The sequence below is a fragment of the Pagrus pagrus genome, assembly GCF_965226575.1.
Source record: "Pagrus pagrus genome assembly, chromosome: 23".
NCBI classification, from domain to species: domain Eukaryota; kingdom Metazoa; phylum Chordata; class Actinopteri; order Spariformes; family Sparidae; genus Pagrus; species Pagrus pagrus.
The window spans coordinates 10,915,734-10,936,853 of NC_140205.1; the positions used below are offsets into that span (position 1 = coordinate 10,915,734).

The 21,120-nt window shown below is 39.9% G+C and overlaps 1 protein-coding gene across 1 annotated transcript in view; it reads left to right on the plus strand.

The window, feature by feature from the left end:
• Window positions 1-8,966: 8,966 nt before the first annotated feature.
• The window catches only part of LOC311252518 (adiponectin receptor protein 2-like), a 30,623-nt gene continuing 18,469 nt past the window's right edge, over window positions 8,967-21,120 (plus strand). Inside the window, 1 exon segment of the mRNA XM_084345715.1 lies at window positions 8,967-9,087. The gene's annotated coding sequence lies outside the window, so the exon portion shown is untranslated.

Below are 21,120 nucleotides of genomic sequence, written 5' to 3' on the forward strand. Positions count from 1 at the left end.
GTTTTGGAAAATGATGCCGCGATTGCTAAATCGGGAAGTAACGCAGCACAATGAGCTGACTTACAGTAGTGACATTCACAACATGAATGAAGGAAATGGTATAATATAGCAGGTCATTCTACTGTAGTCTGGAGCACTGGCTGAATGACAGACAATTATATTTCTCTACATTTTTAACAAGTAATTTAATGTGCAGTATTTTTGTAAGATATAAACCTATTCAAATTAAAGGATTAGTTCACCCAAAAATGAAATTTCAGTCATTATCTACTCACCCTCATGCTGACGGAGAGTTGGTTGATGATCTGTAGTCCACAAAACATTTCTGGACCTTCACAGCAAAACAGCATTGCAGCATTCTCCAAAACAACTGAGCCACTTCACATTCATCATCAGTTGTTCGGTCCCCATCTACTTCGGTTTGGGAGAATGCTGCAACGCTGGAAGCTCCAGAAATGTTTCGTGGACTACGCAACTTCAACCGACTTTCCATTGGTGAACTGTTCCTTTAAGTCTCTTGTATTGGTGTTTGCTTTTACAATAACTGTTCACTTTAGTATGAACATGTCCTCATTTTTTCATCATCTCACTGCATAATATTACAAAATGTTGCAATGTATACCCTTAAGGGTGAGTAGATAATGACTGAATTTACATTTTTGGGTGAACTGTTCCTTTAAGTCTCTTGTGTTGGTGTTTGCTTTTACAACTAATATTCAACTTAGTATGAACATGTCCTCATTTTTTCATTGTCTCACTGCATAATATTCTCTAAAGAAACTGGCCGTAATAAATAGTTGTTGTAGCCGTTAAAAACAGTCAGCAGAAACGTTTTATGTGTGCTGTTTGTGTGACAAAGCCTCTGAATAAACATATCACCCGACACTAAAACTACAATGAACATTTGTAAATATTTAAATATTTATATGATATATATGAGTCATCTTCTAAACATTTTCATGTCAACAGAATACTTTCATATTGATTAAGAGCTGGTATGAAATTGAAACACATTAAAGCAGCTACGATGAACTTTCTATGTTGATTAATTTTCCCATTTTGCAACAGTAAGAATAGCGTGCTCACTCCACAAATATATTATATGTACAGTAGAGAATAATCCCCAAACACAAAACCTATCGTCCGACTTTTACATTTACATTAAACGTCCAGGGTGTAGGATTTAGTGGCATCTAGTGGTGTAGGTTGCAGATTACGACCAACTGAACACCCCTCGTCTCACCCTCCCGATACAGTGGCCTACTGTAGGAACCCGGCCTTTCCCTCTGTAGATATAAAAGGCTCATTGTAATGTCACAAAAACATAACGCTTCTTAGTTTCAAGTGATCATACACCAATGAAAACATAATTATGAATATTATATTCCATTTCTGCCCCCAAATCCTGCACACTGGATCTTTAAACTCTTTAGCAGACAATCCTTAAACCCCTTATTCAGGATCAATAACTGAAAAAAATGACTTGTAGATCCATGTCGGCTGATCGTATCAGTGAGCAGAATGTCCTCGTGTTTAATATTAAATCACGTTGTGTTTATAAGTGTATTGTTTTCCAGCATGAAAAAGTAAAGTATAATGTATGTTGGTAAAGTTGTTTTTCAGTTCATTTATTAGCAGTTGTGATCGTCATTCCTCATCTTCTCACGCCTCCTCGAGACCTTTGATCCCATCATATGGACGGACAGCTTGACTCCTCATCTGCTCCACTGACGCTGCCGCTTTAAACTCCCTACATCATTTAACCTGCACTCTCTCTGTGTCTCTTCGCAGTACCAGCAGTGTGACTTCAGCTCCTCTCTTTAAAAGCCCCGGCAGCCAAACAACTCTAACAACTTTTAGCACTTAAATGTCACGGCTGAGCAGGTCTGAACACTGACCTAACTAACGATGAGCAATCCCATTACTTTTAGCCGCTCACTGCTAATTCAATTAGACCACTGACCAGAGCAGCGTGACGACCTACTGTACTGTCGGTGTGTAATCTCCCTCACCTGATACACGACTCTCAGCGCTTGTGTGTTTAATGTTCTCATCAAAGACAAAACTGCTGCTGCTGATTATTCCCACAAAGACTAGTATTCATGTAACAATTCTACACTGATGGTTTACTGCATGTGTCTGAGTGTTGTGTGTCTGTGTGTACATGTGTGTATTAGAGGATTAGGTGAGTGAAAGTGTAACCTCTCTAATCCTTTTCACCTGACAGCCATCTGCTGCTGTGATGCTGCTAATTTGATTCTATTCATCTCTAAAACAAGCAAACAAAAAGTCAGGTCATCTTTCTTTTATATGGCACTTCCTTTCTCTTATGAGAATGTTTCAGGTTGGATTTATTATCATAATAATATTTTTATTTTTTAAGTCTGTTCTTTTGCATTTATAGTACTTTTTTACAGTTCCTGCGGAGGGATGAGCAGTGTAGTGTTAAAGGAGAAAGAAAAGGCGATATCTCTTGGTTCTGCTGTATCGTTTTTGATCGTTTGTTTTTAAACTGCCCATAATTTGTCAAACAATCCTATAGGATGTGCAACGCTAGACCACCGGATGCTTTTCAAAATCTGGCGCCTACATTACCCACAATGCAATTTAGCCACTGATTGACATCACTCGAGCCAATCTATCAGACTACATGCAGCTTCCTCTGGAGCCACAAAAGCATTTTACTGCTTTTTTCACATTTTGCTTGTTTTTGGAAAATTGGCGGAGTTACCCTTTATCAGTCTGTCTGCAGCTTTTCTGCCAATCCTGTACAGTTTGCATCAAACTACAAACTACAGTTAAAGTAACATTACTTCAAAAAGCTTTGAGAAGGTATAAAATCCCTTTCTGAATTCTAACTGTAAAGCCAGACTCCCTAAGAAAAAATGTTAATTTTGTTCCCGCCACCACTATCACCTTGCATTTTGACTTCCATCTCCTCAGGTGTTTGGTGAGCTTGAGCTGTCCTGCAGCCTAGACTCCATTATAAACATTTACCTTATCTTCCTCTGTACAGCTTCGACTCTGCTCCTCCTGGAGACGCGGCGAAGCAGCCGAGCGGGGCGAAACGTGCGGCCGCTGGGCTCTTTAAAAGGCCAAAAAGTGTCTCTGCACATCTGCATGGCAAACGGGCCTGGAACATCAGCACAGTGTTCATGAAGGGCATTAATGAGACCCTGCTGGTTCTTAGCTGTGGAACCTTGTAGTGTTTGACTGCCAGCTGTGAAAGCAAACAGTGGCGGACTGAGGATGTTTGAGCGACGGGCGAGAAAAAAGGAAAAGGGCACCACATGTATGTGGGAGGGCACCAGCCCACAGAAAGTTGAGATCTAGCCTATGTATAGTAAAGAGTAGCATGAATTAGTCTGGTATATACAATTTATTTCAACATGTTTTCTTATTTCTGTGCTGTTTTTGGCATTGAGCAATGAGATGATCCCTCTACAACCTCGGAAGCTCTGGTTTCTGCTCTTCCTTTGCTCAACAAGGGGGAAAGCGGCAATTCTGGAGAACATCTGGATAAAAATAACTTTAAAAAAAGATATATCACTGCAGATAAAATGAAGCCAAGTTCTTCAGTTGTACAGAGCTTGTTGTCTTTTTTTAGTGTAAAAATCTGTAAGGATGTCAGTGGGATACAGGCGCTACTACTCGCTAGTATTTCACAATGCTGTCTCACTGAGACAAAGCTACTTTTGATCATTTTACTCCTGTGCGTGAAGCCAGAAGCAAACTGTACAATGGCATCTCTCACACGGTATGTTTGTGTGTAGATTAGCCAGCAGCTGTTGTAGTTAAGACATCCGTAGGCGAACTCTCTGATCTGGATTAGCTGAAGTGAAGAAGACGCACTCTTTTTCTCTCTCTCTCGCTCCCTCACATGCACACACACACCAAAAAACACAGTGAATGCATTCATATTGTGCTGCTGGGTCGACTGCTCTCTTGTCTTCTTCTCCTCCCCAGTCTTTGTCAAACACACACACACACAGACACACACACACACACATAGAGCTCAAAGACCAAGTCAACACAAATGCTCAGCCACTTATCTGTAAGCTCATTCATCCATATGCGTTCTACAAGCTTTGGCTGGAGCCGAATGGACCGCTCAGTCCTGCTAAACCAGAATATCTAATCTGCCTAGGATGCTACTGTAGATTCAGTAAGAGCTGGAGGTTTATTTCCAACATCAGTGCCACTTTGATTATCCTAATTAATGTCTTTTAAACCTGGGAATAATTGTCCTTATTTATAACACAAAACTGCAAGACGTGCAGCTTCCTCTGGAGCCACAAAAGGGTTTATACTACTTTTTCATATATGCAGTAGTACTCCTCAAGACCTATAAACACATGCTAATGTGGGAAATCGGTGGAGTTACCCTGTAACTGCATCAGCGGTTTCTGTTGCAGCTGGTGTAAAGCGGTCACACCTGAAACCAACCAACGTGCAAATCACTGAGCAATGATGCAACACAGACAGTTGCTGCAGTTTTTAATTGAACTTGTACCATCCTAGTTTCTAAAACAAGGTGAAATTTTAGAGGTCAGTACCAAAAAGATGCAGGATGTTGTTAAACATTTTGTTGCATAAACAGTTGTAAACAAGCTCATGCAATCTGCAGAATAAAGATATTTAAGGCATCATCACCTGCAAATAAATGAATCAGAATTCAGGGCGGCGACCATGAAAAGTTCATTAAAATGACGCCAGAAAGTAAGCCTCATGGAAAATGTGTCAGTCATCAGAGGAGCCATAACTGAATACAAATGGACGAAAACAATACATACTTCATTGTTTTTTTAAAGCAATAAATACAGCCGCGATAAAACTTTCCATGACCTGTGAGCGAGAGAATGAGGTGTGGCTGTTCACGTCGTTGGAGCTCTTCTCTCCCATCACACCCTGTGTGTGTATGTGTGTGTGTGTGTGCATTAGATCAACTGTGGGATCATGCCTGCAGCATTCAGACTTGTTTTCACCATGGATGCCTTCACTGTATCTGCCACACTGTTTACAGATGCTGGAACGATGACGGTCTTAGTTGTAGTTGTTTAGTATGTGAAGACATGTTGTTGTCCCAAATTGCATTGACAATCACGCAATTTATAATATAGTGATCAATCTAAATCTTGAGCTGACACTGTTATTTGAATAAACTGAATAAACACTTGATTTGCGTTATTTAAAACAAATTATACGCCCGACGACAGGTGTGGTCAACCTGTTGGGACTTGTGGCAGCTAGGTGGTGCTTCAGCAACACAAACAGTCTCTCTCAAACACACTAACACACACCACTGCCAGGCCAGCTAATGGAAAGTTATTTCTAATTTAAAGGAGATTATGTAGATAAATGCGACCTGACAAGTCTTTCTCAGTCTTCCGTTCTCTGAAATGTATGTTGTAAAATTTGACAAACAACTTTATTACTCATGAAATATTCATTAACAAAATAATTCAAGGTTTAAAGGTCTTTTATTAATTACATTTTTTATGCTTTTTTATAGTTTCTTTCACACGGAAATGGAGTAATATATTTATACATAAGTAAACAAACCTATATTATATATTGAAAAACATATTCACAAACAAAAGAGGGAGAGAAAGACAAAATAAAGAAAGCGAGGCGAATGGATTAATGAATAAATTGACACACCAGACCAAACGTTGTAAAATAATATAAAAGCAGCAACACAGAGGTCTCAAAGCTGAAAATGAAGTCAGCTGCACTGCCTTGTTATCGCTCTTCACACTGGCTGTCAATCAGGGCCTTTTATTTGTCACACTCCAATAATTCCCACGATCTGACAATTGTGTGAACGGCAGAACGCTGGTGTTCCCTTGAAGATGTTTAAGGGATTTTTTTATAGTATAGAATTGCTCTCTGCATTGGGAAATGAATGTGTGCAAAATACTGATATAGTAAATGCAAAACTCATTCACTACTATTGTATATTGGAATAATAATGTATGGTTGTAACAAAATCCCACGGCACACCTGGACTTTCCTTGGCACACCATTCGGGAACCACTGCTCTACGTGTCTGAACTAGACATCAGATATTGTGTGTGCACCGTGCAACAAGGTGCCAATAGAGATTTGATTCAGTATTATTCATTTGGTTTGTATCTTCTGAAATAGCACAGAGAGAAACACACATACTGTCCACGCACTGCCGATTGATTTATTTCTTTAAAGTCCAGCCAAGCCCTAAATAATCGTCACAGTTTTAAAGCAGCCAAGTTGGCTTTGTTGCTCCAGTTGGAAGCATTAGCAGCAGCAGCAGCAGCAGCAACAGGTTATCTAAATAGCCACATTACCCAAGGAGGGGCTGGCTGGCACACATATCCCCACATACACTTGCACGGAGAGAGCAACAAAGGAATATTCAAATGCTGCACTGGCAATGAGAACATGGTGCAATCAGAAATCAAGGTTATGCAAACATAATGCAATACCCTGATGCCATGTGATGTGCATGGTGCCACCACTGTGGGTTCACTGCTTCTAATCTCTTGAAGCATATCAGCTCACTTGCTGAATAAGGCTGTCTGGAAAACAGTAAATGATTGAGAATTTGCAATCACGGATGATGCAATTTGATGACTTGAAAACATGCTGACAAGTGGAAATGACCATGATGCTGAGAGATCCTGTTTCAGATAATAAAGAATGACTCCTGGTCAGAACTTTTAGTCATTGAGTGTCATCTACATTTCCCAGGACAAAGACGGGCAACGGAGAAAATGGATGGAACAGACCATTTTAAACGAGCCATTCATTCCTTACTTTGAAGTGCTTCATCCTGTGACTACAGAGAAACATTATGTCGAACCGCAATACCCCAACCAGACGAGATGGAAATCGCTTCACATCATGTGCCTGCGTACACTTGGCAAAGAACACAGCAGTTCTACTGTAAAAGAAAAATCAATGATTTGAAGCATGAGGTTCAGTTTGGTCAGAAAGACAGACGGAGGGAGATGAACTTCATGCCAGCCAGCCGGTTCAGCTGATTAGCTGAAAAACCTCCGGCTCAGTCAATAAAACTGTGCTGAGTAAATTATATAAAATCATTTGAAGTCATTATGATTTATGTTAGACGCTATCAGGAGTCCAGAGAATACTGTGAACCTCTTTGTGGTGTAAATGTGTTTGAGTTTTGCAGCCACATCCAGCTTCCTAAGAACTTCTACATAATTAATAACTATATTTCTCTCATTTGTGTAATTGTTTTCAGTGTACTCTCCATACGCTACATAGAGAGGGCCTAAAGTACACGCTGCCCTTTTAGTGTGAAGATAATAAAACTTTATACTCAATGATTCTTATCAGTCAGTTACGAGGTGATAAGATAAACTTGTTGCTCGTGGAGCACACAATAATAATCAGGTCAAAGTACTGAGGGTAACGTCACACAGATACATTCATCTGCTTTAGCACACCAATGGCAGGCACATTTTTAGTATCACCTCTCCCAAATGGGCCGTCTTCTCCCCTGAAACCCGACAGATATCTGTTGAAAATGTTGCTGAATTTGTTTAGAGGTGAGATCGTGAACCTGATCAACCAGACCAGTGAAACTTCACTGAACTCTGCTGAGTGTAGCAACACACCCGGCTGCCACAGCCTTGCATCACAATAAATCCATTTGCACAATTATGCAACCAGAGACAACCATAATTGCAGTGTAGCTGGGTGTGTGTGTTTATGTGTGTGTATGCTTATTGTGTGTGCTCTAGCATGCTGCTCCCCAGGTCAGGGCAGCAGCGAGGGTAGGTGATCCAGTGGTGGTGTGATTTTTGACTCACTGCATCCTCCCCGCTCAGATATTGAGGTGGAGTTAAACTGTCACACCATCTGCAGCTGTTTTATTTATACTGTAGTTGCTCATCACTTGTTAAGGATTTATGACCTTTCTTAGAATAACCAATGGCAATTACCAGCAATATTGTTATTACAGCTAGAGCATAACTTCTTCTAAGCCTTTCAGCAATTTTCTAATGAATTAATCATTCAGCCTTCACTGTATATAAATGGTTTTCAAACTTTTTGTGCCCAAAGCACACCAAAGGATCAGTCAAGGCCATTCTCAAGGCAGAACTGCATTCATTTCAGTGTAAAGAAGCATCTATAATAACTCTGTTAATATTCATTTTTGGCTTCTTGGACGGTTTTAAAGGATTTTTTTAGGGAATAAAATTGGCTTCTGTGGAGGGAAATGAATGTAATGATATAATAATAATCAATATTTGTAATAAAACCTGAAGGCACACCTGGACATGGACACTATTTTGGAACAACTGTCATATACATTAAAAAACATTTAAAGTTGTTTGTATTATCTATTAATTTTCTGTTTTCCTTTCTTTTATCATGAAGAATTGATCATCTCTGGGCTTTTAAACTATCTTGTGAAATAAGCAATTTGAAGAAGTCCTTTGACTTTTTAATCACAAAAGATACTTAGATAGATTAATTGATCATGAAAATGGACTTTAGTTGCAGCATAAATATGTGTCTGTTGTACTGTGTGATGTAATGTTTCTTTGTTTTGTGGCTTAAGGGATATTATATAGTCTGGGTGGTATTTGCTTGACCAAATATAGCTGAAAGTTGCTCAATTCCCACATGGCAGCTGCTTGCAAAACAAGTTTCTGACTGAAAGAGCTGGCTGCGCAACTAAAACACCATTTAAATTAAATACAGAGCGGCAACATATTTAATAACCTATCTCATGTAATTGTTTCAGCGAATAAATGTTGCTATATCGACCAATTTCACACACTTTTCTGCCAAAATAGTGAAAAACTACAACGTTGATCAGTTCGGAAAGTCACTTCCTGTTCCTGATCGTCAGAGTGGTTTTTTTCTCCGTTCCGCGCTCTGATTGGCTGTCAGCCGTCATGCGAGCGGCGTCACGCAGTGAATACCTCCCTCCGACGTCGCTGGGTCCAGTCTGGTCTAGCGACAGTCAGAATCCCCGTTCAGAGTAGACAGGAGCACAGCCGCGACTACAACTCTGTGTCAACTGTCGTACACTGCCTAGAGGACGGATTCCTGTACAGACACCAGGACCAGGTGAGGAACACGACTGACACTGACCACTATTTGTTGTTATTGTTGTTGTTCCGCCTTGTTTCAGACTGTTGAATCCACCCAGGACTTTCCTAGCGTAACGTTAGCGCCTCTGTGAATGTAACCTGCCAGCTAGCAGCTTTGCTATCCAGCTAATTCTGGCTGTCAAAACAACAGAGAGAAGCATAATCTGCTAGTAGCCAGCGGGAAAGCACAGCGCTGGTCTCTCTTTACGTGGCGTTGCACTCATCTGGAGGCAGGATTTGGCGTGTTAAAAAGCAGATAGGTGGATGTGTTAAGCTGTCAAGACGAGCACAAGCGTCATTAAAGAGTTATCTGGCTTCTTTTGGGTTTAGCAGCTGTTGTTAGCGGACTAGCCAGCTTCGCTAGCTCGGTGTAAACAAACCATCATCGTAGGCTGTCGATGGGCTGCAGTCTGCTTCTTGTTTTAACATTGACAACAGCTCCTGGGTCAAATGTAAGGTGGGACATTTTTGCAACAGTCTGAGGTGAGACAGATGAAAATGGTCCTTTTGTGGCTGTCAACAAGAAGGGAGTCTGGCTGGAGTTTGGGGTTTCTTTGTCTTGCTTGCTCGCCAGTGTTTTGTTGACTCCTCTCTACTCTGTCTGAGTTTACATCATCGCTTAGTTGGCTCAGTGTGCTGCTATTTATGCGCACTAAAATCATCTGTTATGTTATTGACAACAAGATGCAAGTAGCTGGTGTAAAGGCTCATTTATTTAAACACTTCTGTTTCTGACAGTCCTGTTTTTTTTTTCTTTTTTTGGCTCAGCTTTGTTCATCTTGTATCTTAACATCTGTTTTGGCATCTAGCTCTCTCATGACTTTTCAGATTGAGAAAATACTGCTTTTTATGTATAATATAGCCATAGCACTATGCAGTAGTTATTTTAAAAATATATGATAGTACTGTTTAAGCTTGTATAAGTTTATTTCATGTTGTTGATCCTCAAAGACTCAAAGACCCGATCTGAACCCAATCCGTTTGCTTCATGCAAGTCTGTGGGGATTGAACACATATTTTACACATTTACAGTGTAATTTATTTATGAGGTTTTTTGCAGCAGTTTCTCTGAGAAGAAGCGAACATATTCATTAGTATTTTTTACCAAATAAAAAAAGATGCTTTCTGCAAAAACGGCTGCTGATAGAGGTTTGTAATAAATATTATTGGTTCAGCTCAATGGTCCAAATCTTCTTGACTGGATATTATGTTGTGTTTAATAAGTCTTTTTTGCTACTCAGCATTTATTTTTAGTTGTACTCAACGCTCATACAGCGCTGCATGCATGCCCATCCCATTTCAGTGTTCTCTGACTGTTTGGTTTGCTACAAAGCATGAGGTCACCTCATAAATATTTTATGGGCTGGGTAGCTGATAGCCTATTTGTCTTGAACCCAAACTTTATATGTACAGAAACACTCCCAGCCGTTCCTCTATCTTGAGATTAGCCCATGGATATTTCATGGAGCGGAGTCTTAACTGGTGTGTGTGTTGAAACTCATTCTGCATTTTTAATCAGCACCTCCTTGTGCAGTTTGACCCTTTGGGGCTTGACAGTGTCATTATTTCAAAGTGCAAGTTTGCTTAACAGCGCGCATCAGAAAGCAACTTAAAACTGTGACTTGTAAATATAATTACACAAACCCATCCATGATGTTAATCTCAAGTGTCGATGTCCCTTTGTGTCAAAGCTCACGTAGGGAAACAAAGCAGACCTGTGTCTTTTTTTTATGTATAGCAACTGTTTGCACAGTGCTATGTGGAGTTCATCAATCTGAGGCTCATCTAACCAGGAAATTTGTGGTAATTTCCTGTTGTGTGATATTGATTTGCAATTACACAAAGAACGAGTTCAGAACTTCCATTGCTCGAGCTAATGTGTGCACCAAGTCTCCCACGGTAGCTATTGAGCAATACGTCATATTTTATTTTACTGGAAGTTCAAATCTCTAGAGAATTTAATGTATAATGAAGTCAGTCTTTGACAGTGTGCCAGGCAGGAGAGCAGCTAAACATAGCTTCTAATAATAGTAGAGGACTGTCAGTGCAAAAATTGATTGATCATAAGACAGAGTAGCTGCCTCATTCTTTCTTTTATATTCCTTTTCTTGTGTCTGTCTCTGCTTTCTTTCCTTTGCACAAAACAGGCCTGTGTGTACGTGCATGTGGTGTGCAAAACACGCCTTTTTCTTAAACGGATTATGTTGTTATGTTGTTGCCTAAGTGAACATGTACACACATCACAACATTCGCAATACACCCAGCTAAATAAGCCTGTCACTAGTTAATTGCTTATCCATAGGCACAGGAGGCATTTTCCACACCAAACACTCAGTGTAAACCTCATTAAGAGAAAGATTATTTTTGTTTCTGCGTGACAGAGTATATATATGCATGCATGTTGGTTTGTAAATATATAGTTGTCAGGAAAAATATTATCAAAAACACTATATGGCCAAGCATTGTGGTGCAGCAGAGATGCCCCAGTTGGTGATGATGGAATGCAAAAAAATACTATTTCTTTTGACATTGTGACTAATTTTGCAACGGTCAATATAAAAAAAATGGGTTTTTTTGGAGGGTGTACACGTGGATTTATTTCTATTATCAAGTTCATCCACAGTATATGTCATACAGAATGTACCCACATCCCAACAACAATAATTCTCGGTAGGAAAGCACAGGAGTGAAGGCACTCAAAAGGACTTTTAATGAACAGCAGATATAACCTGAGTCTGTCTCTTAATCAGTGGAACCAACCCAATTTAACAGCTTCAGAAAAATCTCAGCGAAATCTTACATATCGGCAAATTGACAGTAATCTGACAGTATAAAATTAGTTGGTGACCAAAATGTTCTCATGTTACAGAGTCAGTCGGCACTGATATCTTTTGTAGTTAGTAGCTTCAGGTTCAGCTTTTCATCAGAACATTAAGGGGACCTATTTTTATCCGCACGTGACCCACCTTTGGATTACCACCCAGTGCTTGAAAACCACTGCATTTAGTTCCACTGCATTCACCAGCAGGAGAGCCAAAAGTGCACTGACCTTGTTGTGGTCTGCTGTATTCAGATGGTTGGTGGTTCAGTCAGTACCATTTACAGACAAAGAGCAGTGTCTACAAATATCTCAGGGTGGTAATTTGGGCAGGATTTAACCTGTTTACATGTTAGCCTTGGCACTGTATAGTGGAGGGCCAGGGACATTTACACATTTTCCAGGAATATTTGATATCTCTAGGGATTCCCTGCTGTAATTAAGTCCGAAACTGTATATCAGATTGATTTTTCAGCCTTCACCACACACAAACTGAAGATTTGAGAGTTAATAACTCGGTCATAGCTGCTGCCAGCCTGTTATACGGATGTTTTATGTGGATTTTTCTGCTCATGGATCTGTTGCATTGTATCTGAGTGAACGGTTGTGATTGTGGGAGTACTTCTCTTTTCTGGAGGCAAACATTTCTTTATTTGTTGGTGGACATGGCTGAAATGTTCAATACCTCCTGTTGGGTGAACCACCTCTTTAAAAATTAAGTTTAAAAAGCTTTAACCTATAGATGTAGTGGATTTATTAAGTTCAATATAATAACAATAGATGGAGTATACCTCATCTGAACACTCGCTCACCTGGACACTTGTGTGATGGATGGAGGCTGTACAACCACTGGACACCATAGTTTGAAAAACATCCTATTGGCGTTGATTTAAAAAAAAAAAGGTTAATCGGTTGATTTCTAGCGTGAATGTATGGCTGGAGTCGGGTAGAGCATTTGACTGAGGGACTAGTGCTGTTTAAAATGTATTCGACAGATTGTTGCATTTGTGAGTTTGTTTCTCGTCAAACCAGTCCTTTGACTGTAACGAATCGGCCCATCTCCTCTGGAGAAGGACACCTGAATGTCACCTAACATATGTTGAGCATGTGTTATCTGTCACGGTATGTTCCTCTTGTCTTCTGATGGAATTAGGCAATTCTTATGAACAGGGTGTGTGTGTGTGTGTGTGTGTGTGTGTGTGTGTGTGTGTGTGTGTGTGTGTGTGTGTGTGTGTGTGTGTGTGTGTGTGTGTGTGTGTGTGTGTGTGTGTGTGTGTGTGTGTGTGGTGTGTTAATGTGGCTGCCTGTGTGTATATTTGAATGAGAGAACAAGGATGTGTGGTTCACGTCACACTGGCTCTTTGTTTATCTCTCCATCATAAGACTGCTGGCAGCAGCATCAGTAACTCGTAGCTGTACCAGGACTAAGTGGTCACCGCACTTACACAGACGTAAAATTAAATTAGGTAAATTTTGAGATGAAGAAAGTTTATTTTGTTTATTTATTTACTTATTTTTGCTGCCAGTTGGTTGATGTGAGTTAAAAGGCAACTTTTGATGTAGAAAACATGCAAAAACATCTTGCAAATAGTCTGATGTCTCTATCATTAATTTTCTCATGAAGCAAACCCCACCCATATCAATCTGCACATCTGCTTTTATTACTAAATTACTTGCACTGACTGGCTTTTAGGTGTAGCTGCATGGAGACAGAGAATCAGAGGTGTGTTTCAGTAATATCACGTTGGGGTGGGTGTGTATACGCGTGGTTATGTTTAAGTGCAGGTCTAAGTACGAATGCATGCTCCCAGTGAACAGTAAAAGCAGTCATGTGGTCTCCAACAGCAGGTTTACATCATTGTAAAGCTGTCCTAAACACAAAGGAGGCCCTATTCACCAACCTCCTGCCACGGGAACACACACAGCATAAAGCACACCACACCACCAAATGAGGAGTTGGACTCCAGAGTCACTAATACAAGTTTTTGGAAAGAAAATTTGTTGATGGATAACAAAATAGTAACAATTTACCAGCCAGAAAGTCTCCTTTTTCATTTATTGCATTCAGTACAGTATTAAACCCACAGTTTTAATTCTTCTTTTTCTGCACAATGAAAAGGTTTGAGGGGATTTTGGTTCAAGGGCTGATAATGTACAGGTTTAATTGCTTTTTCAAGACAAAACCACTCGGACGAAAAGAGGAAAATAGGAGTAAGTTGTTGACGTCAATAGTGCTTTTCCTTTCACCAGAGTAAGCAAGATCAGGGACTCAAGGTATTGGCAATTTAACAAGAAAACTGACCCACTCACCCTGACCTTTCAAGGTAGAGATCTTTATGTTTGAGTTGTACTGATGTTAGCAAATAGTGGAAGGAGAGACAGACATGACATGTCAGGAGCTAGTTGACTTTACCACGTTGTTTAAAGGGCAAAGTGCGAAATCTATTGTCACAGGAAGCCGTTATAAAATGTCTGTGCCGTTGCCTGTGCGTTGGTTATTAAAGTCATGACAACTTGGCTTTAAATTAAGAGTGATATTAATTCCAGTAAAAAGCTAATTGGAAAAGCAAATTTCATGAAAATGTCCTCAAATCGTATTACTTAAGATTTGTGAATGCTTTTGTTGTGCTTTTGTCTATCATGTGGATGTCCTCAAAACTACATTTCAGAAGCTTAAATCAGAGAATTTGGACCTTTTTTAATCGACTGTCGAAATAGCTGCTGATTAAATTAATACATGACAATTAATTGATAAATTGTTGCAGCGTTACTTGTCCTGGAAACTTGTTGAATATTTGATACACTGCAAGGGCCTTGGATAAAAACAGCTACCTGCACGCCATGTTCCTGAAAATGGGAATGAATGTCTTCCACCGTCTACATGACCCAGCTTCTTCTGTTGGGTTTTTGTGGCGGTTGACTTCCATTAGTGCTGCATTACCCCCATCTGCTACACCATCCCTTGCCCCATCTATTCCAGCATTGCGATGGTATGTGTGTAACAGCTGGAAATGTTCCTTAACTTAGGCTACCCCAGTAATTTACTGGTAATTATGTGTGAAAGAGGCTTGTCCTTGCTAAAACTCTTGCTAGTAAAACAGCCTTGATGAGTAAACAACGGATCCGTGTAAACCTGTTCTGAATGATTTCAAACTGACAGACCTGTGTAACCTGTTTTAAACACAGTGTCTCTTGGTGACTGTTGCTGGTGTCTGTCTGACCAAATGTGAGATCATGAGAAAGCTGAAAGTCATGCTCAAAGTGGAGTTCTGTTTTAAGGTCCATCACCTCATTGTAACACCAGGTAAACACTACATCTGATATAGCCCATCAGGTCAAGATTGTACCTGCTGAAAGGCTGGTTGAAGACACACTGGCCTACTTTACTGTGGCTATAATTGCTGTTTTATGTATCAGTGAATCATGTGAGAGTGTGAAATGGCTCTTTCATAGTGTACAGAGAACTATCACCTGAATATACAGCACTTTACTGAGCTTTATAGTAAGTTTGACGTCATTATTTATCTGTATGGCCTGCAACTTTTTGCCATTTTGGTTCACTCTCCCTGCTTTCATAGCATCCCATTCTCATAGCTGTTTTCACCAAAGAGCAGACCAGTAAAGCGAGCAACTAGCTGGTTACGGAGGCAGACATTTCCCTTTGGAGTTGGTAGAGACCAAAAACAGAGTTTAAAGAGAGTAAACATGACTCCAGTGACAATAAATGCTAAATTAGCTCTGTGACTGCTGGATGTGTAAATAAGAAACTGTTTGTTGAAAAGTTTACCATAACAACTAAAAGAAAGGTGATGTAATGTCCATGTTATTTCAGGTTTCAGTATTTCGTGAGGTTTTATATTCAAGAGCATTTGGTAGATGTCTGTCATTTACTCGATTTTATCATTGCTGTTATGGTTCATCCTACTATATGTCATTGCTACGATCATTCTGGTAAAAAAAAAATCCTCCTTTATATAGTACAAATTGTGTTCGTGTCAGACAGGAAAATAGACAGAAATAAATGCACTGCTTCCCTATGTGGTACAGTCAGTGTTTGTTTGTGTGACTCTGTCAGAGAGAGAGTAATGACTAGCAGGTGACAGGCCACAGGCCATTTCTGACGGAGTGACTCAAACAGTGAGCACACATCGCAGGGAAGACGGCATGTTGCTCGACAGCCACTGACTTTCACTGCACAAGAACTAGAAGTAGAATAGGAATACTGTAACAATGCTGAGGAAGTCATGAATAAACACTACATACACTGTGTCAAAATCCTGTGTTTTAGTTGACTCTCAAGCAGGATGTTCATTATAATTGGCAGTAAATAGCCTAAAAATAGAAAATGTAAGAGGAATAGGTTTGACTTGACGTGCTAAATCTCTCTAATGTGCTTGCTGTTGCAGCCAGCAGTGTGTTTTAACTTTCCAGCACACCTGTCTTGAATAAAGCTTTAATTACGAGTCTCCTTAAAATCAAAGAGCTACCAACACAGAAATTTAGGTGAAACGCTCGGCAGACATCATGGGAGGCAAATATCAGCTAAAACATAGAGTATGCAACTTATTTCAAGATTTTTTTTGTGAAGAAATAGCTAGCTTGACCTCTAGCTTAGCATGAAAGACAATAAGACAGCTAAATGAGAGTATGAAAGTGTCCTCTTTTGTAGCATTGTTTATCTGCTTGAAATCGAATCAAAAGCGCTAAAACATGGGTATTAAAATCTTCCAGTGAAAGGCTATAACGATAACTATAATGATAACGATGGGAGCACCCACACTGATGAACAGTAAAGTTCTTTAAACGGGGGCGCCAAGCACTCGCTTTCTGCTCCAGTTCTGTTGGCTGCTTAGGAAAATAGATATTGATGACCTGCTACTGCTGTACTCTTGTAGAGAAACAATAAAACAACAACCCAGAAGAATATGGCTTCAAGAAATTCTTCAAAGATGAGTTGAATGCGAAGAATCCATCACTCTGTTAGAGAAAACAAGGAGTTCTCGTCTTTTGAGGTCAAATTTTATTCACTTTTGTATGAGTCAATATCAATTATCTTACTAAGTTTTAGTTTAAGAACAAGACGCCCTGTGAATTCAGACAAATTTTGATTGGCTGTTCAATCGTTGTAAAGTCGAGGTTTGGATTCCTCCATCCTCTTTAGTTGAATTATTTCAAAAATTATCCATTTATAGATATTGCTATTGTTATTGTTCTTGGTGTGAACGACCCTTAAATCCATATGTGACTATTCCTCCTCTACTGGTCGCATAATCGCCCTCTCTCTTGTTTCCATATTGTCATTCTTCTAGGTTAGGTTTTGAATATGTGTAAAAATGGCCTTGAACTTTTTCAGTGCATCAACAACTTACACAATACTTGTACTGTTCAACCTTTGTCCTACATTTGACTACGAGTAGTATTTCACCCACAACTTCATGTGTCACTACACAAACATCCATACACACAACCAGACGATGCTGCTAAGCAGGTTTACTGAGTCATATCTTCTGTCCTTCTGTAACATCTTGTTCTTGAGCCCCTCTCTTTTCTTCTCAGTTAGCAGATGTAATGCTTTCACCCGCTGCCATTGTGTGCAGTGAACTTCCTCATAAAACACATTTTCTCTCCCTTGGCGCCCTAAACCAAGTGCGTTCATGCCTCATATTCAGGCAGCATTAACGTTCAACCGAAGACCCCCTCCTCTATAGCACATAATTTATACACAAAGTGATATACATGGGATTTTATAGTACAGTCACAGCCATGACAGATGGGCCCCTTAACCTAAAGTGGGTCCCTAGTCTACAGTTAAAGAACCAGAAGTAGGTACTTCTGCTTCTTTTTCATTTCAGTTCCACATTTTACAGCTGCTGCTGCTGCCCAGTTTCACCATTCACTCCTTCCCCTTGAGGAGAGAAAAGTAGAGAACAAATCAATTCCCATTGACATTTCTTTTCGGGTTTCACTCATTGTTATTGTCTTCCTTCCCCCAGTCTTTTGTTTTTCTTTTCACCTGAGTTCCTGTGTGGTTTGTCTGTCGCTTGCCAGGATTGATTTTTCTGAGCCACGTCTTCACAGCGCTACAGTGACAGTGACTACTTTGGAGTGAAGTCAGCTGTCTTCTGCCTGTGTGTGTGTGTGTGTGTGTGTGTGTGTGTGTGTGTGTGTGTGTGTGTGTGTGTGTGTGTGTGTGAGACAGAGAGAAAGAGAAAGATGGTGACAATGAGCACGAGGGAATGTTAGGCACATGCTCATGCATGTGTGTGAAAGTGCACATAGATAAATGACCTTGTCTCAAGAGTATTAGCTTGCTAACCTTAGCATGTTTATTGTTCCCATTAATCTCAGAGTACAGGAGTACTAGAAAAAGAAATCTGGTCATTACTTACAGATCTATTTATCATGTAGGCTAATAAAGTGCAGTATGAGATGAAATCTAGACCCAATGTGAAGACGGTCTGCTGAGAGATACCACTGTCTTGTTTTGTCTTGTAAATGTAAAGCTATAGCCAGAAGCTGGTTAGCATATTTTAGCATAAATTGCTGGAAACAGGGGGGAACAGCTAGCTGTGGCTCCATCCAAAGGTAACACAAGGTAGATATATCAGTGTAGTGTAGTGTAGTGGTATCAGTATTATCATCCAACTGTGGAGAAGCAAGTAATGTTTTCAAGTCTTTTATTTGAGAAATATGAGAAAAATGTGTTTATCCTCTGGGTGTTTTTTCATTTCAGTGCAGATCAATGATAAACATTAAGATAAACATAACGGGAAACAACAAGACTCTTCAGATGTGACAGTGGCTTTGACAGCAGAGCGACTTAATGTTGAGAGAGATTGTTATGATAAAGTCACAGGTTTGATCTCTTCAGAAGACGGTTAATGGTCCTCTGGATACCAGCAGCCTTCACATGAGACTGTAATGTTGTAACTCAAGCAACCCTCTATCTACTGTTATTTAAAGCTATTTAAAGTTAGGATAGCTTCAGTACATCAGACAGAACGTGCAGCGACATGAAGTGCAGATAAGATGTGCTGTATGACAACAAACCAACAACACATTTCAAAGGTTTTTTCCAGGGTTTTAAAATTGCCAACTCATAACATGCCATCACGGCATGCGAGACATGTACACACACTGATTTTATCAGCTGTAGTGGATTCACACTCACGGTATAGCTGGTATTGACCTCTGGGTCAAATCAATAGCATCAGTATTAAAAGCTCAATAGCATCCACGGTTAAAAGACAATAATGTTTATTGATGGCATCGCTGTTTAAGTCTCAGCCCTGGGCTGCTTCATAATGTCAGGAGAATAAAATATTAAATATTAAAAGAGGAAGTCTGTACTAAAAGACTATTTCTATATTGCTGAACAGTTGGAAAGCTGTGCCTATTGAGCAGTTTTATTAGCCAAGAAGGGGAAGTGTTGGTAAAGGGCACTGTGCACACAAGTGGGTTTGTGGGTGAGGAGTGAGTATTGGTTAATCCCCTCCTAGACCCAGAGTCTGGTTCCTTCAGGCTTCTGTACTGTTTTTACCCGCTGTGTCCGTTCTTCTGTCTCTTCCTGGGGTATCACTCTGAGACAGTTTGATGTTTTTTTCTGAGTTGCAGGAAAAAACGAACAGATGGTAAACTTATCTGTGTTATTGTTTTGTTTCATGGAGCTTGATTTTAGGAAATAATTGAACCTTGCTCAGGGACTTTAATGGAGGGGGAAAGAAGGGCGTTTACAGCATTACCGAGCCAAGAAAATCATGACCATATAGTTACCCGGCACAAAACATCTTGATGAGTCATTTTACATCCTGTTGACGACAGACATAATGTGTCAGCTGTTCTCTCAGAACTGAAACTTCTACATTTGGAGTTGGCTCGAAAGCTGGGAAGCCCCATTTGGTTTGGGTGTTTTAATCAGTTTTTTTCCCTCTCTGTTCCATCATACAGAAGCCAGTGTTTTATCTCAATATGGGATCAGTCTGTTCTGCTCTGCTACTGTGTTCATCCATTTGGCTCTTGAAGGCAGTGCCAATGAGTGTGTAAAAATCAAAAACACACACGGTAGGTTAGGAAGCTGTAGGAAACTGACCATACCCTCTATGCATGAGGGTGTACAGGGTCTGTATGTATGTGGTTGTCCACACAAGTCTCTAAATATTTTTTTTTCTTCTTCCTCTGCTTCCAGACTCTTATCAGACCCACACAGAACAAAATGTCTCTGCTGTTTCAATTGTCAGGAGAGCTGTTTGTTCTTGTGTGGCAATCAGGCCACAAGACTGTTATCTTGGGAATCAACTACAGCTGCAAAAAAAAAACAAAAAAACCCCAAACTCTTCAAAAGTAGTTTATTCCTCTTATTTCCCCGGCTAATAAGGACCCAGCATGAAATCTCACTTTCCATCATGACAGAAAATGAGGGAGCAGTTTCTCAAAAAGAGCATCGATATAATTTTCAGAAATAGTCGATCGGGGAGAAAGAGGAGGGAGGAAAAGCGGAGGGATTGATTGGACGATCTCTGAGTGCTGGAAGTGTTTGATTTCGATTAGGGGACCTGCCCAGAGGCCAGTCATTTCAGCTCAAACTATATTCTTTGTCATCTTGGCAGCATAGAATAGCTGGACTGTCTGTTGGTCGATGTCATTGGGTTGTGAGACCCTCTGTGTTTGTCCTATAGCTCCTCTAATGATTCTCTCTATAATGTTCTTTTGTGTGCTCTTCTCTTTCTAGTCTCTTGGTCTCTTTATCCCCCTCCTCTCTTTTTCAGTATGTAGATGTTCTTTCATCACCATCACCAGTTGTGGTTTGATGGTTCTTCTCTCTAATAATTGTCATATACTGGAAAAACCACATGCATGCACTTACTTACCAAACAGCTATTCTCTAGAAAGCTGCTCCCATTGTTTTTGCTTAACCAGACTGTTTTCTGTTTCCCTTTTAAAGTATCTTCTTTTATACTACCTATTAGATAAACAAGGTTCATGTCAGTAAACAACTCATTGAAATACACAATTTAATGTGACTAAATCAAGTGAATGTCCTCAATATAAGACTATAGTATTTATATTATATACCTTTTTTAATTTAAAATACCATGTACAAGGAGACTATTGTCTTAGATTGTTTCATCATGATAAGTGTTGTCGTTTCCTGTGAGAAATAACTGCATTACAGGAAAGTGATGTCATTTTCTA